Source organism: Chiloscyllium plagiosum, chromosome 6 (assembly GCF_004010195.1).
Source record: "Chiloscyllium plagiosum isolate BGI_BamShark_2017 chromosome 6, ASM401019v2, whole genome shotgun sequence".
Lineage (NCBI taxonomy): Eukaryota > Metazoa > Chordata > Chondrichthyes > Orectolobiformes > Hemiscylliidae > Chiloscyllium > Chiloscyllium plagiosum.
The window spans coordinates 107,440,864-107,466,294 of NC_057715.1; the positions used below are offsets into that span (position 1 = coordinate 107,440,864).

The 25,431-nt window shown below is 41.1% G+C and overlaps 1 protein-coding gene across 2 annotated transcripts in view; it reads right to left on the minus strand.

Moving 5' to 3' along the window:
* LOC122550920 (E3 SUMO-protein ligase ZBED1-like) overlaps positions 1–25,431 on the minus strand; it is an 80,499-nt gene that overhangs the window by 42,998 nt on the left and 12,070 nt on the right. For both annotated transcript variants that reach the window (XM_043692375.1, XM_043692374.1), the window contains exon 2: positions 20,972–21,038. The gene's annotated coding sequence lies outside the window, so the exon portion shown is untranslated. The remainder of the gene's footprint in view (positions 1–20,971; positions 21,039–25,431) is intronic.

The window sequence follows — 25,431 nt, forward strand, 5'->3', positions numbered from 1 at the left end:
CCCTTCAAGCCCAGCAATGTCCTTGTGAATCTTTTCTGCACCCTTTCAAGTTCAAAAATATTTTTCCTACAGCGGGAGACTGGAATTGAATGCAGTATTCCAAATGTGGTCCAAGCAATGTTCTGTACAGCTGCAACGTGACATCACAACTCGTATACTCAATGCAGTGACCAAAAACTATCCGCAAGTTATCCCCTTGGTGCTCACTCCTAGTGCTGCAAACCAAATAAAAAAGGAATAATGACAAAGTAACTTCAAACAGCATACAAAACCTTTCAAAATCAATGTTCAACCATCAAAGTCAATGCTACCAGTTACCTCAACTGCAACAGCTGAAAGATTCAGTGATTGATCTGTATTTTTTTAAACATTTATCTTACTGAATTCATCTCTTCTTTCTAGTCCATGTGTTTGTGTGTTGCATTAATAATTCTTCTTAAGTTTAGCAAATAATAAAAAGAAAGCTATTCTTTGTTAACTCAAGATAGCTCAGTTAAATTGGCTCCTTTTAAAACATAAGCTCAGTTAGGTCTGGGAGAAATGCATCCAGATTGGATGGATTCTTTAAACCCTCTACATTGTGAATAACTGATAGGGTGAGTGAATACAGAAGGGGAGTCATCCCTTCTCATCCCTTCTCATCATCGCATTATAGCTGGGACCTCCCATTTGGAACAAACAAAGAAGGAAAAAGAGAACCATGCCTGAGGTTAGGTCATAACAGTCAAGTTAGGTTCCAACACTAAAATGGTGATATTTCAGATACTCTGTACACACTCCATCCCTTTGTACCAGGCTTTGAGGTCCTTTAAACTCAGATTATTTTTCAAGCTTATCAGAAAGAGCAAGGACTTCCATCTGGACCCTCAATGAAAAAATAAATTAGCTTAATGATGGCGTGCACAAAAAGATCTGTAATCCCACCTTGGGATCAACCCTCTACCTCACCAGACATGACTCCCTGCTATCAGTCTGAGAACTGGATAATGAACCTCCTCTATAACCAGCTCACGAATAGCATCAAGTCTCCCAGCAAGGGGGAAGTGTCTACTTCACACACATTTTGAACTTCAGTTTAAGTTGGGCCATATATTTTCATGAACAAATGTGTGACAAGCCCCATTTCAAGCATTTGTAGCCACAATGATGCAAATGATATCAAAGCGTAATGCATCAATACACCATCAGCACAGATTAATGTCCTTACTGGGTAAACTGTCAGGGAATTAGATCAGATCAAGTTTTTTTTAACTCACTGAAGTTGCAGAGGAAGAAAAAGAGGAAGAACAAGAAAAGAAGATCTAATGAAATTGTGAAGGGGGTAGTGAGCCGCAGCAGGAATGTTAGTAATCTAAACCAAGTGAGCAGATACTTGTCATGGGGGGGAAAACAGAACCCATACCTATAGCAAATCAAGTGAGATTTATTACGTCCCACAAAAAGAGATGACTGCTCTTTGGAGACATAGACAGAGAGAAATGAGAAAGAAACAAAAGAATTACTGATGTGAGAAGAGACTGCAGCTACTGCTCTGTGAGAAGCAGAGTAAACTGTGTTTGTGTTAGCAACTGAACAGAATGGTGATTGTGATGAACATTCATAGGATATTATTATTCTTTACAAATTTGGGTTCTAAAGTGGATAAACTTATTTATGTTTAATTTGCACCATATGTTGTGAGGGTTAAGTAGTGAAGGAAGTCATTTGATTTTTGAATTCTAATTGATACCTGAGTGTTTGGAAAAATGTACTTAAATAAGATTAGAAACATCCTCGATGTGAATAGTTCAGTGCTTTAGAGAATGAAAGCCAGAGGGATGAATAAAAATTGGGTTGGTGCCTAGCAACAAGATGTCTTAAAGACACAGACACAGAAACTACTTCTTTTATAAAAAGCAAAGTATTCAGAAGATCGGGAAGCTTGCAAGTATGTGTTAGAGATTGCAGATATAGGGCAGCAAAGCAGCTGTAGGTTTAGCAATCTCCAAAGCAGTTTGGACTAAAAAGAAGTCCTGAGTAAGTTGATGTTTGTAAAACAAAGTGCAAGAAACAGAAAGCTATGGAAGAGGAATTTAAGGAATCCACGTTTAGTAATAAGTGAGCTGTGTTAGCAGCTTGTCTAAGGGTCTCTGGAAGATACATTAAATAAAGAAGGTGGCATTAAATAAATGTTGAGGTTTGCTGGAAATAAACAAATGTCCAGCCATGTCAACTGAATAAAGAACTTTAAAGTGGAAACGAGATGGCTCCTCAATGATGTTTGATGATCCGTGACATTGTTGTTGAGGGTACAAGGTTGAATCTTTGTTTTTAATATTTGTAATAAGACTGTTTCAACTCATTGCAATGAAAAGGTTTCGTGATTGTTTTTCCTTTTGTGTGTTTGCTGTTCTTTTGTTAAATGTATATTGACAGCCTCTTGTGAATATTGACTACAGCATAACAACATTCCAAAAATATAAGTTATAGTCAATCAAGCTAATTCTCACTCTGGAGTCTGACTTGTCCAGTATTGCTATCAGCTGAGATCATAATGTAGAAAATGATGGTTTTCTCTTCAGAAGAAAGAGGATAGAGACTTTTGTACAGGAGGCACCTTAAGACATAAGAAATGAAATAGGCCATTCAAACCATTGAGTCTTCTCCACCAATTAATTCATGATCATCCTCCACTCCACTTTCTTGCCTTTTCCCTTATAACCCTTAATTCCCTTACCAATTAACCATCTATCTATCTCAGCTTTGAGTATACTTAGTAACAAGTCTTGATATCTCTCTGTGATAAAGAATTCTGTAGAATCACTACCTTTTGCAATAAAAAAATCCTCCTCATCTCCATCTTGAGTGGACATAAACTTACGCTGAGATTATGTCATATGTTCCTACAGGCCTAACCTACTCAATCTCTCCTTGTAAGAAACTCCCTCTGCACCAGGATCAACTTGATGAATCTTCTCTGGACTGCCTCCATTGCCAATATATTTTTCTTTAGGAAAGGGGAGCAAAACTGTTCCCTCACCATAGCTGAATCGAAAATCCTGGATCCAGCATTGTGAATATTGAGTTCAAGAATTCAGCACACTGCCACTTTCTCAGTTACAAGTAGGGAGCAGCAATAAATTCCTTGTCAGGGTTACTCTTATCCGATGGATAAAAAATTAAATTCCTCACTTCAATGAGAAGAAAGCATCATAAAATGTTTACAGCATGTTGGGGTTTCAGCTTTGCAATTAGAGTTGGTCACGATTAACCAGTCTGTCTGGAAACCTGCCCTAAGTTGAACTTTGCAACATCACAATGAGAGTTAGATTAGATTAGATTAGATTAGATTAGATTTTTAGATTAGATTAGATTACTTACAGTGTGGAAACAGGCCCTTCGGCCCAACAAGTCCACACCGACCCGCCGAAGCGTAACCCACCCAGACCCATTCTCCTACATTTACCCCTTCACCTAACACTACGGGCAATTTAGCATGGCCAATTCACCTAACCCCTGCACATTTTTGGATTGTGGGAGGAAACCGGAGCACCCGGAGGAAACCCACGCAGACACGGGGAGAATGTGCAAACTCCACACAGAGAGTCGCCTGAGGCGGGAATTGAACCCGGGTCTCTGGCGCTGTGAAGCAGCAGTGCTAACCACTGTGCTACCGTGCCGCCCCACGGAGAGTGGAATGCTTAGGTGGTTGCACCATGCAAATGAGGTTCAAGGAACTTCTGTTGCTGCATATTTTTATGCACCCCATCCTCAATACAAGATACGTAGTGGGACATTCCACATACGAGAAAAGGTTATTAGCTCAGCAAAGCCAAGTTCTTTCCAGGCAAGTTTTCCTGAAAAGTTAGAATTAAGGATGAACTATGGACACCCGTGAAATAATTCCACAAGTAGGTCATAATTTGTCACACATTTCAGATTAGATTAGATTACTTACAGTGTCTTCGGCCCAACAAGTCCACACCGACCCGCCGAAGCGCACCCACCCATACCCATTCCCATTCCCCTTCCCCTACATTTAACACTACGGGCAATTTAGCGTGGCCAATTCACCTAACCTGCACATTTTTTGGACTGTGGGAGGAAACCAGAGCACCCGGAGGAAACCCACGCAGACACGGGGAGAATGTGCAAACTCCACACAGACAGTTGCCTGAGGCGGGAATTTCAGTGAGAATAAAAGTCATATTTTACAGCTATAAAACCAAAGATGCTTAGAACTCAGATGGAGTCCATATGGCTCACCATATATTTACTAAATCTTTGTGAGAACAATCCAAAACAAATCCCACTGTTCTGCTGTTTCCATACAGCATTGTATCTTTCTCAAGGATGTTGCCAGGGTTGGAGGATTTGAGTTACAGGGAGAGGCTGAACAGGCGCATGGCCAATTCACCTGACCTGCACATCTTTGGACTGTGGGAGGAAACCGGAGCACCCGGAGGAAACCCACGCAGACACGGGGAGAATGTGCAAACTCCACACAGTCAGTCGCCTGAGGCGGGAATTGAACCCAGGTCTCTGGCGCTGTGAGGCAGCAGTGCTAACCACTGTACCACCGTGCCGCCCACGGTGGCACAGGGTGAGGGGGGGGGAAGATATAAAAGAGACCTAAGGGGCAATCCTTTCACGCAGAGGGTGAAATTGTGAAGGGGCATTTGGATGGGTATATGAATAGGAAGGGTTTGGAGGGATATGGGCCGGGTGCTGGCAGGTGGGACTAGATTGGGTTGGGATATCTGGTCGGCATGGACAGGTTGAACTGAAGGGTCTGTTTCCACGCTGTACATCTCTGTGACTCTATAACTTGAAGTATTGACTCAATACTTCCGAGTGTGTTGCTTTGCATCAGTACTTTTATGTTCATTTGTTTGCGTGTTACTTTGCTTTATAGGGTTTTCCCAGCAGGAAGGATTGGATGTGCATGTTATCTGTGTCCAACCTCTCAAGAAGCGATGATTGACCACCTTGAAATCCTTTAGATGAAGGGGGAATTCTGGATAAATTCCAAGGACTATGATTAAAAACATTTTAAGGATGGAGAAATGAGTGGAGGGAAGATGTTTATGAGTGATGTTGTGGAGAGTTGAAGATTTGATCAGGTGCCTCCTCAACCCACCACCCCATTGTGGTAATATTTGACTATATTCTGCTGTAGTCATATCTCTGAGTGAGATAACCAATTGGTGTCAATGGGGTGGAGGATGCTTATCTGAAGCTGTTCTCAATAAATTCCAACTCTGTGGAATAGCACTGACATCACACCAACAATCCTCCCATTGATTAAATGGTTGAACAACTATGGCCAGTTTCTTATAATACAAAAATGTTGTACATCTCCTCCTTTCATCAAACCATTACAGCAGATCCTTCATCTCTTAGAACTGCATTCCTTGATCTCTTTGTCAACTGTATTTTCACTGTATTGCTACAGTTAAGGATAAGGAGAAAGTGAGGTCTGCAGATGCTGGAGATCAGAGATGGAAATGTGTTGCTGGAAAAGCGCAGCAGGTCAAGCAGCATCTAGGGAACAGGAGAATCGACGTTTCGGGCATTAGCCCTTCTTCAGGAAGGATATACAGATGAGGATATACAGTTATGGATATACAGATGAAGTGTACTGATTGATTTTTGAGCATATTTTCTATGGGTTTTGTGGCACAGTGATAGTGCCCCTATCTCAAGGCCAGAAGGCTTGGATTCAGGTCTTGCCTCCACCAGTAGTGTGTCATAGGATGTGTTGAGCACATATTATGGGCTCTTGTGGTGCAGTGGTAGAGTCCTCTCCTCTGTTCCAGGAAGCCTGGATTCAAGACTCATCTGCTCCAGAGGTGTGTCCTAACACCCCTGAACAAGTTGATTAAAAATATCTAAAATGGAGGGAAACGGAGCATGCTATATCAAAATACTATTGCACAACATAGCTCAAAGGGCTTTTTCATACAGGGTATATATGCTGTACATCTCTATGACTCTATAACTGTTGTTCCGTTAGCACAAATCTTGAGCACAAATAGCGACTCCCGTGGCACAGCGGTACAGTTTCTACTTCTGAGCCAGGAGGCCTGAGCTCAAGTTTCACCTGTTCCACGGATGTCACAACATGTCTGCACAATTTGTTAGAAAATATCTCCTGCGCATATATTGAGAGACTTCTGTGATAAATGGTGTTTCATTAGACATAGGGATTAGGAACAGGAGCAGGCATGTGGCCCCATTGAGGCTGGTATCTGTGATAAAGTGTTCAAAATACTCACAACCTTCTGTGAAAAGAAATTCCTCCTTATCCAAGTTTTAAATTGGTGCCCTTTCATTCTGAAACTATGCTTTCTGGGCCTGGGCTCTCTTAGGAGGAGAAACATTCTCACAGCACTTACCCTATCAAGCTCCTTAAGAATTCTATATGTTTCAAGAAATCGCTGCTCATTTTTCTAAACTCCTATATGTTGTATTCCAACCTGTTTAGACTTTGCTCATAAGACAATTTCTCCTTACCGGGATCATCCTACTGAACCTTCACTGATGTGCCTTCAATGAAATTGTATTTTTCTGCAATAAGGGCAGCCCAAAGTGCTCACAGTACTCCAGATGTGGTCTACCAGCACTTTGTATAGTTTGGAGTTAGACTTCCCAGCACTTCTACTCCAACCCTTGAAATAAGGGCCAACATTCCATCAGCCTTTCTGATTACCTGCTGCACCTGTGTGTTGGCTTTGTAGGTTTCTAGGAAAGATATTATTAAGCTGAAGAGGGTTCAGAAGAGACTTACCAGGATGTTGCCAGGTATGGAAGGTTGGAGTTATAAAGAAAGGCTGGACAGGCTGGGACATTTTTCATTGGAAAGTAGGAAGTTGAGGGTTTATAAAATCATGAGGGGTATATATAGGGTTAATGATAGGTATCTTTTCCCTAGTGTGGGGATTTCAAGACTAGGAGTTGTATTTTTAAGGTGAGAGGAGAGATATTTTAAAAAGACATGAGCAGCAATTCTTTTACACAGAAGATGGTTCTCTGACCATTCTGAGGAAGTGGTAGATTTGAGCATGGTTACAAAGTTTGAAAAACACTTAGATAAGTACATGAATAGAAATGGTTTGAAGGAGTATGGGCCAGGAGTAGGCAAGTGGAACTTGTTTAGTTTATGATTATGTTTGGCATGAAATGATTGGACCGAAGGGTTTCCATGCTGTATATCTCTATGACTCTATAAATACTGCCAAGTCCTTTTGTATTGCTGATTTCTGTTGTTTTTCTCCATCTAAATAATACTCTGTTCTTTTGTTCTCCCTTCCAAAATGAACTATTCCCTATTTTCCCAAATCATACTCCATTTCCAACTTTTTACCCCCTTGCTTAATCTATCGATATCTCTCTATAAACTGTTTGTATCCCTTCTGCAATCTACCTTTCCATCTATTTTTATATAATTTGCAAATTTGGCAACACTATATTCACTTCCTTCCTCCCTCCAAGTCATTAATATATACAGCAAACAGTTGTGGTCCTAACACTGAGCACTGATCCCTGAGGAACCCATTGGTCACAGCTCACCATCCTGAAAAAGAAACCTCCTCACCCTACTCTCTGATTCCTGCCCATTAGTCAATTCTCTATCCATGCAGATGTACTACCTCCAACACCATGGGCTCTTATTTTATGACGATCATTTGTGATGTACCTTGCTGAAAGCCAACTGGAAGTCCAAATAGACATATCTGTAGGTTCCCCTCTACTCACACCGGTTGTGATTTCCTTGAAAAGCTGCAATAAATTAGTCAGACATGACCTCCCTTTCATGATGTCATGAAAATTCTGCTTGATTAAATTATGATTTTCCAAATGTACTCCTATTACTTCCTTAATAATTGATTCTGACACTAGATGTTTGGCTAATCAGCCTATTGTCAACCCTTTTTTTGCCTCCTTGGGGAGCCCATTTCTGATGAAGGGCATATGCCGAACACATTGACTCTCCTGCTTCTCGAATACTACCTGCTGTACTTTTTCAGCACCACACTTTTTGACTCTAACTCTCTAGCATCTGCAGTCCTCACTTTCTCCTCACGGGAGAAGGCTGACATACATAATGCTGCATTCTGTACATAAATCTGGTATTCAATAAAATTTATAATAATAATTGCTGTGTAAAAGGATTGGCATCTGGTTCCCTACTTTACCATCTGGCCTTTGAATACATTAACACTCTTCTCCCTGATTGACATTTCTTAACTCCTTTTGCACCTTGAAAATGTCCTTGATCAGATCTCTCATCAAGATCTTGATCTCTCCTCCTAAATGCTGTCTTCCTCACTGAGCGTAGGTTTCTATCATATGCAGTGGTGTCACACATTTCTCTGCATTTTTGCTGCTGTGTTAATCTTATGCTCTTGAGACATACTAAGAATAAATTTTATATCGCTGAATGGGGACCGTGAGAACGATCATAGGCCACCATCGAACTGTTTAGCCTCAATAATAGAAGTGTATGACATGTAATTTTTTCCTGCCAGCACTAAAAAAGAAGCTTTAATTTGACATTAGGACATGAAAAGTTTAGAATGAAATAAGATGAGACTCCCTGGGAGATGGCTGTTTGACAACTTTAGCTTGCCATGACAATTTGTGTTTACATATTACATTTAACATATTAAAGTACCCCAAGACAACTCACAAAAATATTATCAGAGATTTAAAAGAAAGATTTCTTTAATAGCTTGTTCAAGAGATGGATTTTAAGGTGTGATCAAAGGAACAAAGAGAGAGAGATGGTGAAGGTTATGGAGTTGGTTGTAGATTAGCATGATCCCTTTATAACATGCAGCTGACTCAAGGACCTAAATGGAGGAGAAAGTGAGGACTGCAGATGCTGGAGATCAGAGCTGAAAATGTGTTGCTGGAAAAGCGCAGCAGGTCAGGCAGCATCCAAGGAACAGGAGAATCGACGTTTCGGGCATAAGCCCTTCTTTAGGAAGGACCTAAATGGCCTTCTTCTGTTTCTATGTAACAGAGGAACTTCCTGAGCCTAGATAGCAGAAGGTACAGGTGAAGGGTGAAGGAAGTTCACCAGACAGGGGGAGGCAATGTTTGGATGGTATTGGCACTTGACCAGAAATCCAGAGACCCAGAAGATGTTCTGTATTCAAATGACATCACAGCAGATGGTGAAATTTGAATTGAATAATAGCTGGAATTAAAATTCTAATGATTACCACATTGATTGCTCTCAAACAACTTGTTCAGCAATGTCCTTTAGAGAATAAAAACTGCCGTCTCTTCCAGGTCTGGCCTGCATTTGACTCCCGACCCACGGAAATGCGGCTGACACTTAAGTGCCCCCTGCGAGCCATGCAGTAGTATCAGACCACTAAAAATATCCCAAGAAAGGAATGAAAAGAAACACTTGGTATTGACCTAGGCACTGAAGCAACAATGGCAAGCTCAGCTCTGTTGAGAGAGGATAAGGAGGTAAGCAAAGAAACGACACATGATACCAGTATCATTGACCACTTTGGTTCAGATTATTTCAGTGCTGTGGTAGAGATGGCAGCCTGATCACAATATTTACATAATAGCAGTTACTGTGGTAAAACAAGGGCATGCATTGTCCTCCAGGGTTGATCCTACACTGAGCTTAAAGGTTTGCGGAACAGGTATGCTCCGTGCTTGTAAGGGAGTCCAAATTAGAACAGAAACAGGGAGCCTCTGGGGCAGAGGAGCAAACAAAGCAGAGTGGCAAGGCAACTGTGATTGAGATTCATTGGAAGCTTCGGTCCATCAATTCTATTTCTCTCTCCACAGATTAATATTCTCAGCTTTTCAGAGCAGCTGTCAGTTATTTTGCGATGACGATCTCTTCTTCTGATCAATTTGATCCACTTTGTGAGAGTATTGCATAACACTTTGCATTTATGCATGTATTTTTCATTTTGGTCCCATAGTTGACCTTTGCTTTTATGAATGTAATTTTATAAGTTAAAGGCGAGCATCAAAGGCTGGCCCTCCAAGCCAGTGAACACAGATACCACCTGTGACCAACTTTCCAATGCCTAAGCCTTTTTTCAAATTTGTTTACAGGGTGTGAACATCACTGGCTCGGCCAGTATTTATTGCCCATCCCTGATTGTTAAGGGTCAACCATATTGTTGTGAGTCTGGAGTTTCATGCCTGCTGTCACGAATGGGTTTTCTTCCCTTAAGGACATTAGTGAACAAGGCTCTTTTTAAGACGAGTTTTTCAATTCCAGACTATTCTTTAATGCAACTTGCACCATCTGCTATTGTGGTTTCAATCCCGTGATCCCCAATTCCGTTGAGTTCTGGATTATTAATTTAATATTAAAGTATTAATTATTAATTAATTAAACTATTAACCATTATACAATCACCTCTCCTATCATCCTTCAAGACACAAAAATAAATTCATGAAATAAAATTGTGAAGGAACAAAACACAAAATTTTAAAAGTATTCTACAAGTACCTTTATTGGTCAGTGCATTGAGTATAGGAGTTGGGATGTGATGTACAGGACATTGATTAAGCCACTTTTGGAACACTGCCTTCAATTCTGATCTCCCTGCTATAGGAAAGGTGTTGTGAAACTTGAAAGGGTTCAGAAAAGATTCACAAGGATGCTGCCAGGGCTGAAGATTTGAGCCATAAGGAGAGGCAGGCTAGGCTGGGGCTATTTTCATTGGTGTGTCAGAGGTTGCAGGATGACAGAGAAATATAGAAAATAGGAGCAGGAGTAGGCCATTGGACCCTTCAAGCCTACACCACAGTTCAATATGATCATGGCTGATTATGCAATGTCAGTAAACCTTTTTCGCTTTCTCTCCATACCCCTTGATCCCTTTAGCCACAGGGGCCATATCCAGCTCCCTCTTGAATATATCCAACATACTGGCCCCAACAGCTTCCTGTGGGAGTGAATTCCATAGGTTCACAACTCCCTGAATGAAGGATTTTTTCCTCATCTCAGTCCTGAATGGCTTACTCCTTATTCTGAGACTCTGACCCCTAATTCTGGACTTCCCCAAATCAGTAACATTCTTCCCACATCTAGCCTATCCAATCCCACCACAATCTTAGACGTTTTTATGAGATGTCCCCTCATTCTTCTAAATTCTAGGGAATACGAACCCAATCAATCCAGTCTTTCCCCATATGTCAGCCCTGCCATCCGGGGAAATCAGTCAGGTAAATCATTGCTGGACTCCCTCAATAGCAAGAATGTCCTTCTTCAGACTAGGAGACCAAAACTGCACACAATACTCAAGGTGTGGCCTTACCAAGGCCCTGTATAACTGCAGCAAGACATCTCTGCTCCAATCCTCTCACTCTGAAGGCCAGCATGCCATAAGCTTTCCTCAGTGCCTGCTGCACCTGCATGCCAACCTTCAGTAACTGTTCCACCATGACACCCAAGTCTCATTACACCTCAACTTTTCCTAAACCACCATCATTCAGATAATAACCTGCCTTCCTGGTTTTGCAATGTAAAGGATGTAATAACTGAGCATTTGGAAAGCGGTGACAGGATTGGTCCTAGTTAGCGTGGATTCACTAAAGAGGAATCATGATGAAGGGCTTTATGCGCAAAATGTCGATGTTCCTGCTCCTCGGATGCTGCCTGACCCGCTGTGCTTTTCCAGCACCACTCTAATCTTGACTGACATCCAGCATCTGCAGTCCTCACTTTCGTCTAAAGGGAAATCATGCTTGACAAATCATCTGGAATTTTTTGAGGATGTAATCAGTAGAGTGGACAAGGGAGAAACATCTGGACTTTTGAAAGGCTTTTGACAAGTTTCCAGACAAGAGATTAGCAAGGAAAATTAAAGCTCATGATATTGGAGGTAATGTATTGGCATGGATAGAGAACTGGTTGGCAGACAGGAAGCAGAGAGTTGGAATAAACAGGTCCTGTTCAGAGTGGCAGGCAGTGACAAGTTGGATGCCATGGGGCTCCATGCTGGGACCCCAATTGTTTACTTTGTAGAGGTTTTTATAAGTTATGAGGAAAATGAATAAGGAGAATAACCAAAATCTTTATCCCAGGGTAGGGGAAATTAGGGGGCATAGGTTTAATGTGAGAGGGGAAAGATTTATAAGGGACCTAAGGGTCAACTTTTTCATGCAGAGGGTGGTGCGTGTATGGAATGAGCTGCCAGAGGAACCGGTGGAGGCTGGTACAATTGCACATTTAATAGATGGGTATATTAATAGGAAGGGTTTAGGGGGATATTGACAAATGCTGGCAAATGGGACTAGATTTATTTAAGATATCTTGTCAGCATGGACAAGTTGGCTGAAGAGTCTGTTTTCGTGCTGTACAACTCTATGACTGTCACTACATAAATAATGACATTTGGGATGGCAATATCAACATCAGGTAATACACAAGATAAAATCACAGGCAATGAAAGTGCAACAGCAGGAATGTTAAAGAATTAGTTTGCTTCAATATTTATTAGGGAAACAGACCAGGTGGATGTGACATCAGAACACGAGATTAGAATTGATAAAACTGCTATTAAAATAGAGGAAACTAATAGATACGGTAAGCTACTGAAATTCATTGAGAATAAAGCCTCTGGTCTGAATGGATTACATCCAATAATTTTAGAATAATCAAGGGAAGAGATGACAGAGGCATGATTGTATATCTTTAATTATTCAACAACAACTGATATTTGTCTTTAACATAATGAAATGTTTCAAGCCTTTCTGCACGAGCATTTTAAAACAAAATGTGACACTGAATCAGAAAAGGAGATATTGGGTCGGGGAACACAGAAAGAGGAGTAGGCCTTTCAGCCCCTTGAGCCAGTTCTGCTATTCAAAGACTTGTTAGCAAGGTTAGATCGCATGGAATACAGAAACAAATAGTCAATTGGATACAGAACTGGCTCAAAGGTAGAAGACAGAGGGTAGTGGTGCAGGATTGCTTTTCATACTGGAGGCCTGAAACCAGTGATGTGTCACAAGGATCAGTGCTGGGTCCGCTGCTTTTTGTCATTTATATAATTGATTTTGATGTGAACACAGGAGGTATGATTAGTAAGTTTGCAGGTGACACCAATATTGGAGGAGTAGTAGACAGCAAAGGACGTTACCTCAGAGTACAATAGGACCTTGACCAGATGAGCCAATGGGCTGAGGAGTGGCAAATGGAGTTGAACTTAGATAAATGTGAAGTACTGCATTTTGGAAAGGCAAATCAGGGCAGGACTTCTACACTTACTGGTAAGATCCTGGGGAGTGTTGCTGAACAAAGAGACTTTGGAGTACAGGTTCATTGTTCCTTGACAGGATAGTGAAGAAGGCATTTGGTATGCTTGGCTTGATTGGTCAGTGCATTGAGTACAAGAGTCGGGAGGTCACGCTGTGGCTGAGCAGGACATTGGTTGGGCCACTTTTGGAACACTGTGCTCAATTCTGGTCTCCCTCCTATAGGAAAGATGTTGTGAAACTTGAAAGGGTCTAGAAAAGACTTACAAGAATGTTGCCAGGCTTGCAGGGATGGAGCTATAGGGAGAGACTAAATTGGCTGGGGCTATTTTCCCTGGAGTGTCAGATCTTTGGAGGAGAAGGGGTGACTTTATAGAGGTTTATAAAATCATGAGGGGCATGGATAGGATGAATAGCCACTATCATTTCCCCAGGGTGCGGGACATGGTCCAAAGCGACAAGGCATAAGTTTAAGGTGAGAATGCGAAGATTTAAAAGGGACCTAAGGCGCAACGTTTTCATACAGAGGGTGGTGCATATATGGAATGAGCTGCCAGAGGAAGTGGTGCACGCTGGTACAATTACAACTTTTAAAAGACACCTGTAGGTGTATATGAATAGGAAAGGTTTGGAGGAATATGGGCCAAATGCTGGCAATTGGGACTCGGTTGATTTAGGATATCTTGTCGGCATGGATGAGTTGAACCAAAGGGTTTGCTTCTGTGCTGTACAGCTCGATAACTCTATGACTCAATGACATTATGACTGACGTGTGGTCAAATCCCATAAGTATATCTTTGGCCCTTATTCTTTAATATCTTTGCTTAACAAAAATGTATTTCTCTCAGATTTAAATTAACAACAAATCCAGCAACTATTGCCATTTGTAGAAGAGATTTCCAAACATCTACCACTCTTTGTGTTTAGAAATGTTTCCTAACATCTTTCCTGTGTGGTCTAGCTTTGATTTTTAGGCTATGCCCTCCTAGTTCTAGAAGCTCCAACCAGCGGAAATAATTTATCTCTATCTAACCTGTCTTTTCCTGCTTATATCTTAAAGACTTCAATCAGACTACACCTTAACTTTCTAAATTCTAGAGCCACAAACTTGGTTAGTTTTAAGGTGTGTATTCAAAGGACAATATGAAGTAGAATGTTGCAGATATATTAGAGTGGTATTCCAAACCTTGTGACCGTGGCAGCTGGAAGTGAGGCAGTCAACAGTGATAAAGCCACTGCTGTTTAATCACACACTGTTAGTGGAATGCAGCTATCCCAGATAGTTGTGGGGTTGGACAAAACTACAGAAGTAGGGGGCTGCAAAGCTATGGATGGATTCAAAAACAAGAATGAGAATTTTAGATCTTGTCCACTAGTTAACCCCACCATCCTGAGAAAGATCCATTTATTCTTAATCTTTGTTTTTATTAACCACAATACATATGCTCTAGTTCTGTATAATGATCTTCTGATTGGGATGTTATCAAAAGCTTTCCAAAAATACAAATGTGCCACATCTGCTGGTTCTCCTTTATCCACGCTGCAAGTAACACGCTCCAAAATATCCCAAAAGCTATCTCAAACATAATTTCACTTTTATAAATTTGTGCTGACTCTGCCCAATTATAAAGACATTTTCAAGGTGTCCAGTTTTTACATCTTTTATGGCATATTCCAGCATTCTCCCTCCTTCTGATATCATATTAATGGATTTGAAGACCTCACTGTTCTTTCTTCCTTCCTTCTTAAAAAGTGGGGTTACATTTGTTATTTTCCAGTCTGCAGGAATCATTGAAGCCCTACAGTGTGGATGCAGGCCATTCAGCCCATCAAGTCCACACGGACCAATTGTATTAGCATCCCACCCAGACTCACCCTATACCCTATACCGGTCAGCCTGTATTTCCCATGGCTAATCCGCCCAACCTGCACATCCCTCAACACTATGGGCAATTTAGCACAGCCAATCCACTTAACCTGCATTCTTTGGACTGTGCAAGGAAACCCATACAAACAGAGGGAGTATGTGTCAACTCCAAACAGATCATAACCTGAAAGTGGAAGCAAACCCCGGTCCCTGGCTCTATGAGGCAGAAGTGCTAACCACTGAGCCACCGTGTCACCCCAGAATACTGCTAGAATTGATGGAACTTTGGACAATAACTATCAATGCATCTTCTATCTCTGTAGAGTCATGGAGATGTACAGCATGGAAACAGACCCTTCAGTCCAACCTGTCCATGCCGACCAGATATCCCAACCCAATCTAGTCCCACCTGCTAGCAACCGGCCCATATTCCTCCAAACCCTTCCTATTCATATACCCATCCAAATGCCTCTTAAATGTTGCAATTGTACCAGCCTCCACCACTTCCTCTGACAGCTCATTCCATACACGTACCACCCTCTGTGTGATAAAATTGCCCCTTAGGTCTCTTTTATATTTTTCCTCTCTCACCCTTAAACCTATGCCCTCGAGTTCTGGACTCCCCCACCCCAGGGAAAAGACTTTGCCTGTTTACCTTATCCATGCCCCTCATAATTTTGTAAACCTCTATAAGGTCACCCCTTAGCCTCTAATGCTCCTGGGAAAACAGCCCCGGCCTGTTCAGCCTCTCCCTATACCTCAAATCCTACAACCCTGGCAACATCCTTGTAAATCTTTTCTGAACCCTTTCAAGTTTCACAACATCTTTCCGATAGAAGGAGACCACAATTGCATGCAATATTCCAACAGTGGCCTAACCAATGTCCTGTATAGCTGCTACATGACCCCCTAACTCCTGTACTCAATATTCTGACCAATAAAGGAAAGCATACCAAACGCCTTCTTCACTATCCTATCTACCTACAACTCCACTTTCAAGGAGCTATGAACCTGCATTCCAAGATCTCTTTGTTCAGCAACACTGCCTAGGACCTTACAATTAAGTGTATAAGTCCTGCTAAGATTTGCTTTCCCATAAAGCAGCACCGCACATTTATCTGAATTAAACTCAACTCTTTCTTCATACTCTGGGAAGCAGGTCTCAGAACCACATTGGATTGAAAGACAATTATAACTGAAGTATCAAGAAGTGGAATCAATTTGGGTAGAGATGTTAAATAACAATGGAAAGAGGTCATTAGTAGAAGTAGGAGCATACAGGGAGAAATAAATGGGTTGTGTAAGAAAATTACCACAACCCCACTAATGGGTGATTTTAATCTACATGCAGATTGGTCCAGAGAGTCTTGAAAATTAGTTCTTAGAAGGTTTTTTTCAGGACAATTTAAAGTGGTGTGTTCTGCTGGGCAGGCTTTCCTAGACCTGGTGAAGTACAACGAGACAGAATTAATCAATAACCTTACGGTAATGGAGCATCTAAGAGATAGTGATCACAACATGATAGAATTTTATGTTCATTTTGAAAGGGAGTAGCAAAGGCCCATGGGTCATGTTTTAAACTTAAACAAAAGCAGCTATGAGAGATGATGAAGAGCATACTAAGGTGAACAGGGAAGCTAATTTAAAACCTGGGACTGTTATCATGGTGAGTCTTTAAGGGAGATATTTAATAACTCAGCAAGTGTTTAGCTCAGTGAGAAAGAATGGCTCTTTATTCAGGATATATCATCAGTGGCTAAGTAATAAATTTAATAAAATTATTAATTTGAAAGAAACATGCACAAATCTTGCATTAGGTCAGAGGAATTGAATGGAATTGAATTGAATTTATTGTCATGTGTATCGAGGCAGTGTGAAAAGCTTTGTCTTGCGAACAATACAGGCAGATCACATAGTTACGTAGCATAGACAGTAAATAATAAGTAAACAGTGGCAAAAACAAAAGCACATGTACAGGTGAATGTTAAGAGTTTGTGAATCCATTCAGTATTCGAACAACAGTAGGGTAGAAACTGTTGTGAAAGCAGCTGGTGCATATGTTCAGGCTTCTGTACCTTGTCCCCAATGGTAGAGGTTGTAGAGAAACATTGCCAGGGTGGATGGGTCTTTGAGAATGCTGGCGATCTTTCCTTGACAGCGGGCCTGGTAGATGGATTCTTTGGATGGGAGGTTGGCCTTTGTGATTGTCCAGGCCAAGTTCACCACCTGAGGAAGAAGATACATTGTTGGGCTTTTGTATCCAGTGCATCCACATGAAGAGTTCAAGAAAGCTTGTTGTGGATGACCACTCCCAGGAGCTTGTCACTCTCCACTTGTTCCACTTCTGTGCTGTTAACGTGTAGGGGGGGGGCATGAGTAACATCCAGCCAAACGTCAACAATGAGTTCCTTGGTTTTGCTGGCATTGAGAGCTAGGTTGTTCTCAGTGTAACATTTTTCCATGTCTTCCATCTCCCATCTGTAGTCTGTTTCATCACCATCTGAGATTCAACTGACTATGGTGGTGTCATCAGCAAACCTGTAAATGGCATTAGTCTGGTATTTGGTGACGCAGTCATGGGCATACAGTGAGTACAGTAGCGGGCTGAGCAAAGAATGACTAAAAATAAAATAAAATGGCAGAAAGCAGAGTATGAGAGAAAGCTAGCTTGTAATATAAACAGAGAAGGTGAGAGCTTCTACAAACATTTGTGTAAGAAAACAGTAACTAAAGTTATTATTGGCTGTCGAGAGACTGGGTCAGAGGAATTAGCATCCAGGATTGATGAAAGCATGACATAAAGATCAGATTTTCTTCTTTCTTTGTGTTGTCAAAGGATTCTGCCCTTAAGAAAGCCCAGAAAATCCCATACATAGCAGTGATACAGTGACTTTGCATAGTCCATTGAGTCTTGGTGAGATTCCATTTGAAATTCGGGCTGAAACCTCATGAGTTTTCAGAGTCAGAGGCTTTTCTGTGCATGTGCAGTAGTCTGAATTATAAGGGGTTGAAGTTCTCTAAAATGTCATCCTTGTCACGTTTCTCGGCAATTGCCAACAGTGGAGAGAGTGGAGCTGCTCTATTGGACACTCATCGGCTTCAAACATGAAGAACAGCTGCTGGCTAAAAAACGCCTGTGGAGCTATAACCCCAGCACGACCCAGCAATACAGACAAGAAGGGGAGAATGAGCAATAAAAGTCTTCATTAAATTATCACAATTGCTATTTGGTTGGAGAATTTGAGCTATAGGGAAAGGCTGAATAGGCTGGGGCTGTTTTTCCTGGAGCGTCAGAGGCTGAGGGTGACCTCATAGAGGTCTTCAAAATCATGAAGGTCATGGATAGGGTAAATAGACAAAATCTTTTCACTGGGGTGTGGGAGTCCAGAACTAGGAATCTTTTCACTGGGGTGTGGGAGTCCAGAACTAGGGACATAGGTTTAGGGTGAGAGGGGAAAGATGTAAAAGAGACCTAAGGGGCAGCTTTTTCACACAGAGGGTGGTGCGTGTATGGAATGAGCTGCAAAATCTTTTCACTGGGGTGTGGGAGTCCAGAACTAGGGGCATAGGTTTAGGGTGAGAGGGGAAAGATGTAAAAGAGACCTAAGGGGCAGCTTTTTCACACAGAGGGTGGTGCGTGTATGGAATGAGCTGCCAGAGGAACTGGGGGAGGCTGGTACAATTACAACATTTAAAAGGCATCTGGATGGGTATATGAATAAGAAGGAATTCAAGGAATATGAGCCAAGTGCTGGGAAATAGGACTAGATTAGATTGGGATATCTGGTCGGCATAGACAAATTGGACTGAAGTGTCTGTTTCCGTGCTGTACATCTCTATGACTCTCTGACTCTATTAGGATAAGAAAACTCTCTCAATGACATGATCACACTATGTTTTGCCCACACTGTGGCTGTCATGAGCATGTGCTTTGGTTTTGAGCATAATCTACACATTTTCTATAATAATTCAGGCATGCAGCGTTGTAAACAGTTTTGCATCTACGATGGCTGATTTTCTGCATAGGTCGAGACACCTGGTGGACTTTAGTATTTTTCCTTTTTTTTTTGATTGTTTTGATTTTGACTTACACACATAATCCACAACCACCTGATGAAGGAGCAGCACTCCGAAAGCTAGTGCTTCAATTAAACCTGTTGGACTATAACCTGATGTTATGTGATTTTTAACTTTGTGCTCATAATTCAGGCTGGCGTTATGTCTATGCAGAACGGAGGGAGTGTTGTGTCACTGAGGTGCCATCTTTCGGATGAGCTGATACACTGAAGCTTGATTGCCCTCTTGAATGGACACAGAAGATCCCACAACACCCAGTCAGGAAATACTATCAGTGGATGAAGAAGAAGATGATATTCTTAAAACTAAAGGCAAAGCCACAATTATTTTGTCCACGATGTGGGAACAGGTTATTGAGCTAAACAAAGTTACAAAAATGTGGGAGGATAAGATCATGCAAATATTTCAGCATGAGGGTGAGAATATTAAATTGCAGGCATTGGGGAATCAGGTCAGTGTGCACATGTGTAAGAAATGTGCAGTGCTTATAATCACAAGATAGAGCATAGGTAGCACTAGGAATTAAACATAAAGATCTTCTAATCTGTGCAGCTCCGTTCCGAGTTGTCTTTAGCAGCTACATTCTACAGAGTGTGGAAGGAGGGATGTTTGTTAGTATTAATCTCAAAGGATAAATTTCATTGTTTGGAATCTTTTGCACAGGAAACAACCCAGTTACATGGAAGGATCGAGTCATAGGGTCAAGCAGCATGGAAACAGACCCTACAGTTAGTCACTCCATGCCAAATATAATCCCAAACTAAACTAGTCCCATCTACATGCTCCTGGCCCTCCTTTCATGTTTTTATCTAAATGTCTTTCAAACATTCTAATTGTACCCACATCCATTACTTCCTCAGGATGTTCATTCCACATGCAAACCACCCTCTGTGTAAAATATTTGCACCTGATGTCTTTTTTAAATCTCTCTCCTCTCACCTTATAAATGTGTCCCCTAGTCTTGAAATCCTCCATCCAAGGGAAAAGACAACTACCATTAACTCTATCTATATATTTCATTATTTTATAAACTTCTGTCAGGTCTCCATTCAACCTCCTATGCTCCATTAAAAGAAGTCCCTGCCTATCCAGCCTTTCTTTATAGCTCAAAGCTTCCATATGCAGCAACATCCTGGTAAATCTCTTCTGAACTCTTTCCAGCTTAATAATAACTTTCTTATAACTGGGCAACCAGAACTGGACACAATATTCCAGAAGTGGCCTTACCAATGTCCTCTAGAACTTCATCATGACTTCCCAGCTCCTCTCCTCAAAAGACTGAGCAATCAAGGGGAAATCTTCCTTCCTTTTTGCCCTATCTGTGCTCCTCACAATTTTATACACATCAATCATGTCCCACTCCCCGGTTTCCTCTGCTTAGGAATTAAAATAATTTTTCAAAGTAACAGAGAAACTTGAGCAAGTTTAGTAAAAGTATCTCAATGATGATGATGATTATTATTATTATTATATTATTATCTCAAAATTATCTTATGATGGACTAATGTGCACAGATGTACACAGATGAGGAAGGTTCATCATTAACTTATTTTTCTCTCCACAGGTATTACCAGGTCTAATGCACATTTTCAATATTTTCGTACTTTAGATTTCCAATATCTTACCAGTATTATCATATTCAGTCCTTTGTCTTTGATTTGTAAATTCTAATTAGTACAATTGTTGGGATAAAAGGACTCTTTTATCTATAAGTTAGAGTAAGGCTGGAATGAGAAATAACCACAGTTCCAGGTCCAAACAAATTTGACCTCAAAACATTCTTGAGTCAACACTTACATTACACATGAAGAAGAGCCTTTGGAAAGCAATCATTGCTTGTGGAGCCATAACTTGGCGTCAACGTCTGATTTCAGAAGTAGAGTGGCATGGAGGAAAAAATACAAGGAAAGAGAAATCAATTAACAGCAATGAGTTATTCTTGGAAATTATTATTGGAATTCATTTCTGAAATTTTATAGCACATTTAACTAATCAATGATAAAATCTAGCAAAGTGTCCCAGAGGCACACTTATTGAATATATCATATTGGGACATACAGGTACAGATACAAATCTCAAACAGGCTGATAGTTTTGGTTTTGCATTGGATGTGGATATCATTGACAAGGCCAGCAGTATTCACCCATCCTAACTTCTAAAAGACTTCCCAAATCTGAAACACAAAGGGACTTGGGAGTCCTTGTTCAGGATTCCCTTGAAGTTAACATGCAGGCTAATTTGGAAACTAGGAAGGCAAATGCAATCTTAGGATTCGTTTCAAGAGGACTATAATACAAGAACACAGATGTACTGCTGAGGCTCTGGTCAGACTGCTTTTGGAAGATGGTGAGCTGTTTTGGGCTCTGGATCTAAGGAAGGATGCACTGGCATTGGAGGCGGTCCAGAGGAGGTTTAAAAGAATGATCCTGGGATGAAAGGTTTGTCATGTGAAGAGCAGTTGAGGACTCTGTGTCTGCACTCCATAGAGTTTAGAAGGATGATAGAAGATCTGATTGAAACTTACAGTGGGGCATGGGGCTGATGGGTTTGGAACTGTTTCCACTACTGAGAGAGTCTAAGATCTGAGGGCACAACTTCAGAGTGAAGGGACAACCCTTGAGAGCTGAGATGAGGGGGACTTTCTTCAGCCAGCAGTAGTTAATCTGTGGAACTCAATGCCACAGAGGGATGTGGAGGTCAAGTCATTGAGTATTTTTAAGGCAGGGATAGATAGGTTCTTGATTCAAAAGGAGATCAAGGGTTATGAGCAGAAGACAAGAGAATGGGGTTGATAAACATGATCAAATTCCAAACAGACTCAATGGCTGTCAGCTGAGAATTGCTATTTTAACTTTGAAGAACAGCTTATGTTAAAAAGACAAAACAAAAGATAGATGGGAACTGGTTTGGAAATATAATGCTGGTTAAGTACAGCCACTGTGCTCTAAGAATACTATAGATGAACCAGCTATGAAGATGTCATAATGCTTAGGGATTAGTAACTGGTTGAATGTTGACTCGGTCAATCAAGGGGTACTGGTGCTGGCCAGCAAGCCCCCGATACTGCTGTAAAAGAAAAAGAAAGCAAATGGGTGAACTAGTTTTAACCTGGTTTTGGGCAGGAGGCAGTGCTGGTTTTGAAGCTGCCAGACATTTTTCTTTATTTTGCTCTATCTAATCATTCTCCAGTTATTGACTTGTTGAAAGTCCTGAGAAAAGAACCCTAGTCTATAAGAAATCAAGACAGGTTTCTCAAGGTCTGCAAAGCTGTTTTCACTGTCAGGAATGATGAAGAGCTGATACTCGAAACATCCACTCTTCTGCTTCTCGGATGCTGCCTGACCAGCTGTGCTTTTCCAGCACCACACTTTTTGACTCTCATCTCCAGCATCCACAGTTCTTACTTTCTCAAAGTTGTTTTCACTGACTGGTGATTTCAGAATTCAAGCAAGATATTTGCTTGTAACATGACCCATCAGCTTTCATAAAAGGTTGGTATTCTTCATGAAATGGTCATGAAACTGGCAACTCAATTTTTAAAAAAAATATTTATCCCTTAAATGTGTCTTTCTAACTGTCAGTGTGGTGGGGGTGGGGTTGGTTATGAGTGAAGGTTGGGCTTTGATCATAAATTGAATGCCTTGTAGTTAATCTGTGTTCTAAGACATTATTAATTTTTATTTAAGATTAGATTAGATACCCTACAGTGTGGAAACAAGCCCTTCAGACCACCAAGTCCACAGTGACCCTCCGAAGAGCAAGCCACCCAGACCCATTCCCCTACTTTACCCCTGCACCTAACACTGCCGGCAATTTAGCATGGCCAATTCACCTAACCTGCACATCTTTGGACAGTGGGAAGAAACCGGAGGAAACCCACATAGACATGGGAAGAACGTGCAAACTCCACACAGACAGTTGCCCAAGGCAGGAATTGAACCCAGGTCCCTGGTGTTGTGAGGCAGCAGTGCTAACCACTGAGCCACCTTGGTGTCCAACCATTGGTTATTTGTAAAGTCTGCTTAGGAACAAGTGAGCAATTTTGAGGGTCTTCTAATCTTTTAATTTCACTGTATAGTGAATCCAGAGTTATCCTTTTGTTGTAACAATTGTTATAACAACTGATAATCTCTTTTTGTGATGCTGATGGAGAAATAAGTATTGTGAGAATGTCAAGGATAACTCCCCTGTTTCTCTTTGAGAAAGTGCCATCACTACATCATCTAAAAGATGGCACCTTCAACAGCATAGCATTCCCTCAGCACTGCTTTCAGCCATGCCTAGCATTGGGACTTGATCCTAGAACTTTGTCACTCAGAGACGAAAATACTACCACAGGATCATGACTGTCACTTAAAATTAATTCTAAAGTATTTCAATTTTCAGACTCTTTTACAACCTCCAAGTTTTTACAACCAAACCTTTGATGTCATCTAACATTTGGAAAGAAGCAATTGGTTCATTGAACCTGACTATTTCATCATGCTTCAATTAATCATCATGATCTCCAAAGCTCAGCTCAATCTCATGCATTCATTCTTTAAAACATCACAATTAAATCTCCCTATAATCTATACTTTTCTGGAGTTCTCTAACCCTATTGTTGTAACTTTTCAAATCGCCTTCAGTGTAGTGCCTTTTATTTCAACCATTGATATCAGCTATTACGTGGGGACTAAATGAGGTTTAACGTTGTGCCTTGTAAGAAGACATCCTACCACTTATAATCTTACATTTAGGAATACTTTGTGATGCTCTACTTATTGTCACTATAACCTTACAAACTTCATAGTTGTTTAGAGAATTATACATTATAAACCCATGAGTCTCTCTCACTCAAAAGATTTCAGTTCAGAGCCCTGCATGGTCATAATGTATATATATTGCTATTGATCGTATTTACATGCATTACTATTATACTGCCTACTGTGTGGGAATAAGCCCTTCAGCCCAACAGGTCCATACTGACCATCCGAAGAGTAACCCACCCAGACCCATTTCCCTCTGACTAATGCACCTAACATTATGGGCAATTTCCCATGACCAATTCACCTGACCTGCACATCTTTGGACTGTGGGAGGAAACCGGAGCACCCGGAGGAAACCCATGCAGACACGGAGAGAATGTGCAAACTCCACACAGCCAGTCACTCCAGGCTGGAATCAAACCTGGGACCCTGGTGCCGTGAGGCAGCAGTGCTAACCACTGAGCCACTGTGCCACCCTATCTGCCATGATTGCTATTTCCCAGGTGCAGGATCGAGGTATCACATCCAAATTCAAAAAGATCATAGCATAAATATTTGCATTATCTGCAAGTTTCCATATAACTTGTCCAATGCTTTTATTCAAGTAATTTGCATGGGTAATTAATGAATCCCAGTGGTTGTGGCACTGATCCCGAACAAACTCCATTGATAACTCATTTTCCCTCAGGACTATTGCCATTAATTACAAGCCTCTTTCAAGGAGATCGTAATTCTTTCTCCAACACTGGATTTGATCTTCAATCTCACAGGGTTCTCTCTTCCTTGTGTATCATACAATGTCTTATCAACAGCTTGCGAGTAATATAAATATGCAAAGTTGGGCAGGCTATCTCCACCCATAAGCCTAATAGTGCTTGAACTGATTAATTAGACATGACATTAATTTCCAGAGGACATTTTGAAAGTTTCTAATAATTCCTTCTGTATTCAGCCCATCATAAATGGATCAATCTGTACATACCTATGTATCTGATGATAATTCATTGTACTGAAGTCAGGTTAATGGGCTAGAATCTGACTTGTTGCCATTTCTGGCAATTTGTATAAGTGCTATCCCGCAGTCCATGAAGCATTCCCTGACTCTATCAAGCTTTTACATGTTTGAGACCTTCTTCTAGTTCTTTGAGCACTGACACATAAATGCTATGTGGACCAGTCCAATGTCATTTGAGACCATGCGTTTCCTCCAGGATACACCTGCAATTTTAACAATAATACGGCAATGCCATCTCTATGCTGCACTAAATGCATTGAGGATAGTTTGCTGGAATGACAGCTGTTGCAAAATACAAGTGTAACCTATAAATTCAGAGCAAGACAATGTCCCTTGAGCCTTATCTGTTATTCAATATGATCATTGGGGTGGGGGGGCGGGAATGCTGAACAGATTGCTCTACCTTCCACCAACCCATTAACCTTTCAGCCCCTTACTTATCAAGAATCTATCTACGTCTGCCTCAAAAGGATTCAAAGACTCTGCTTGCTTTT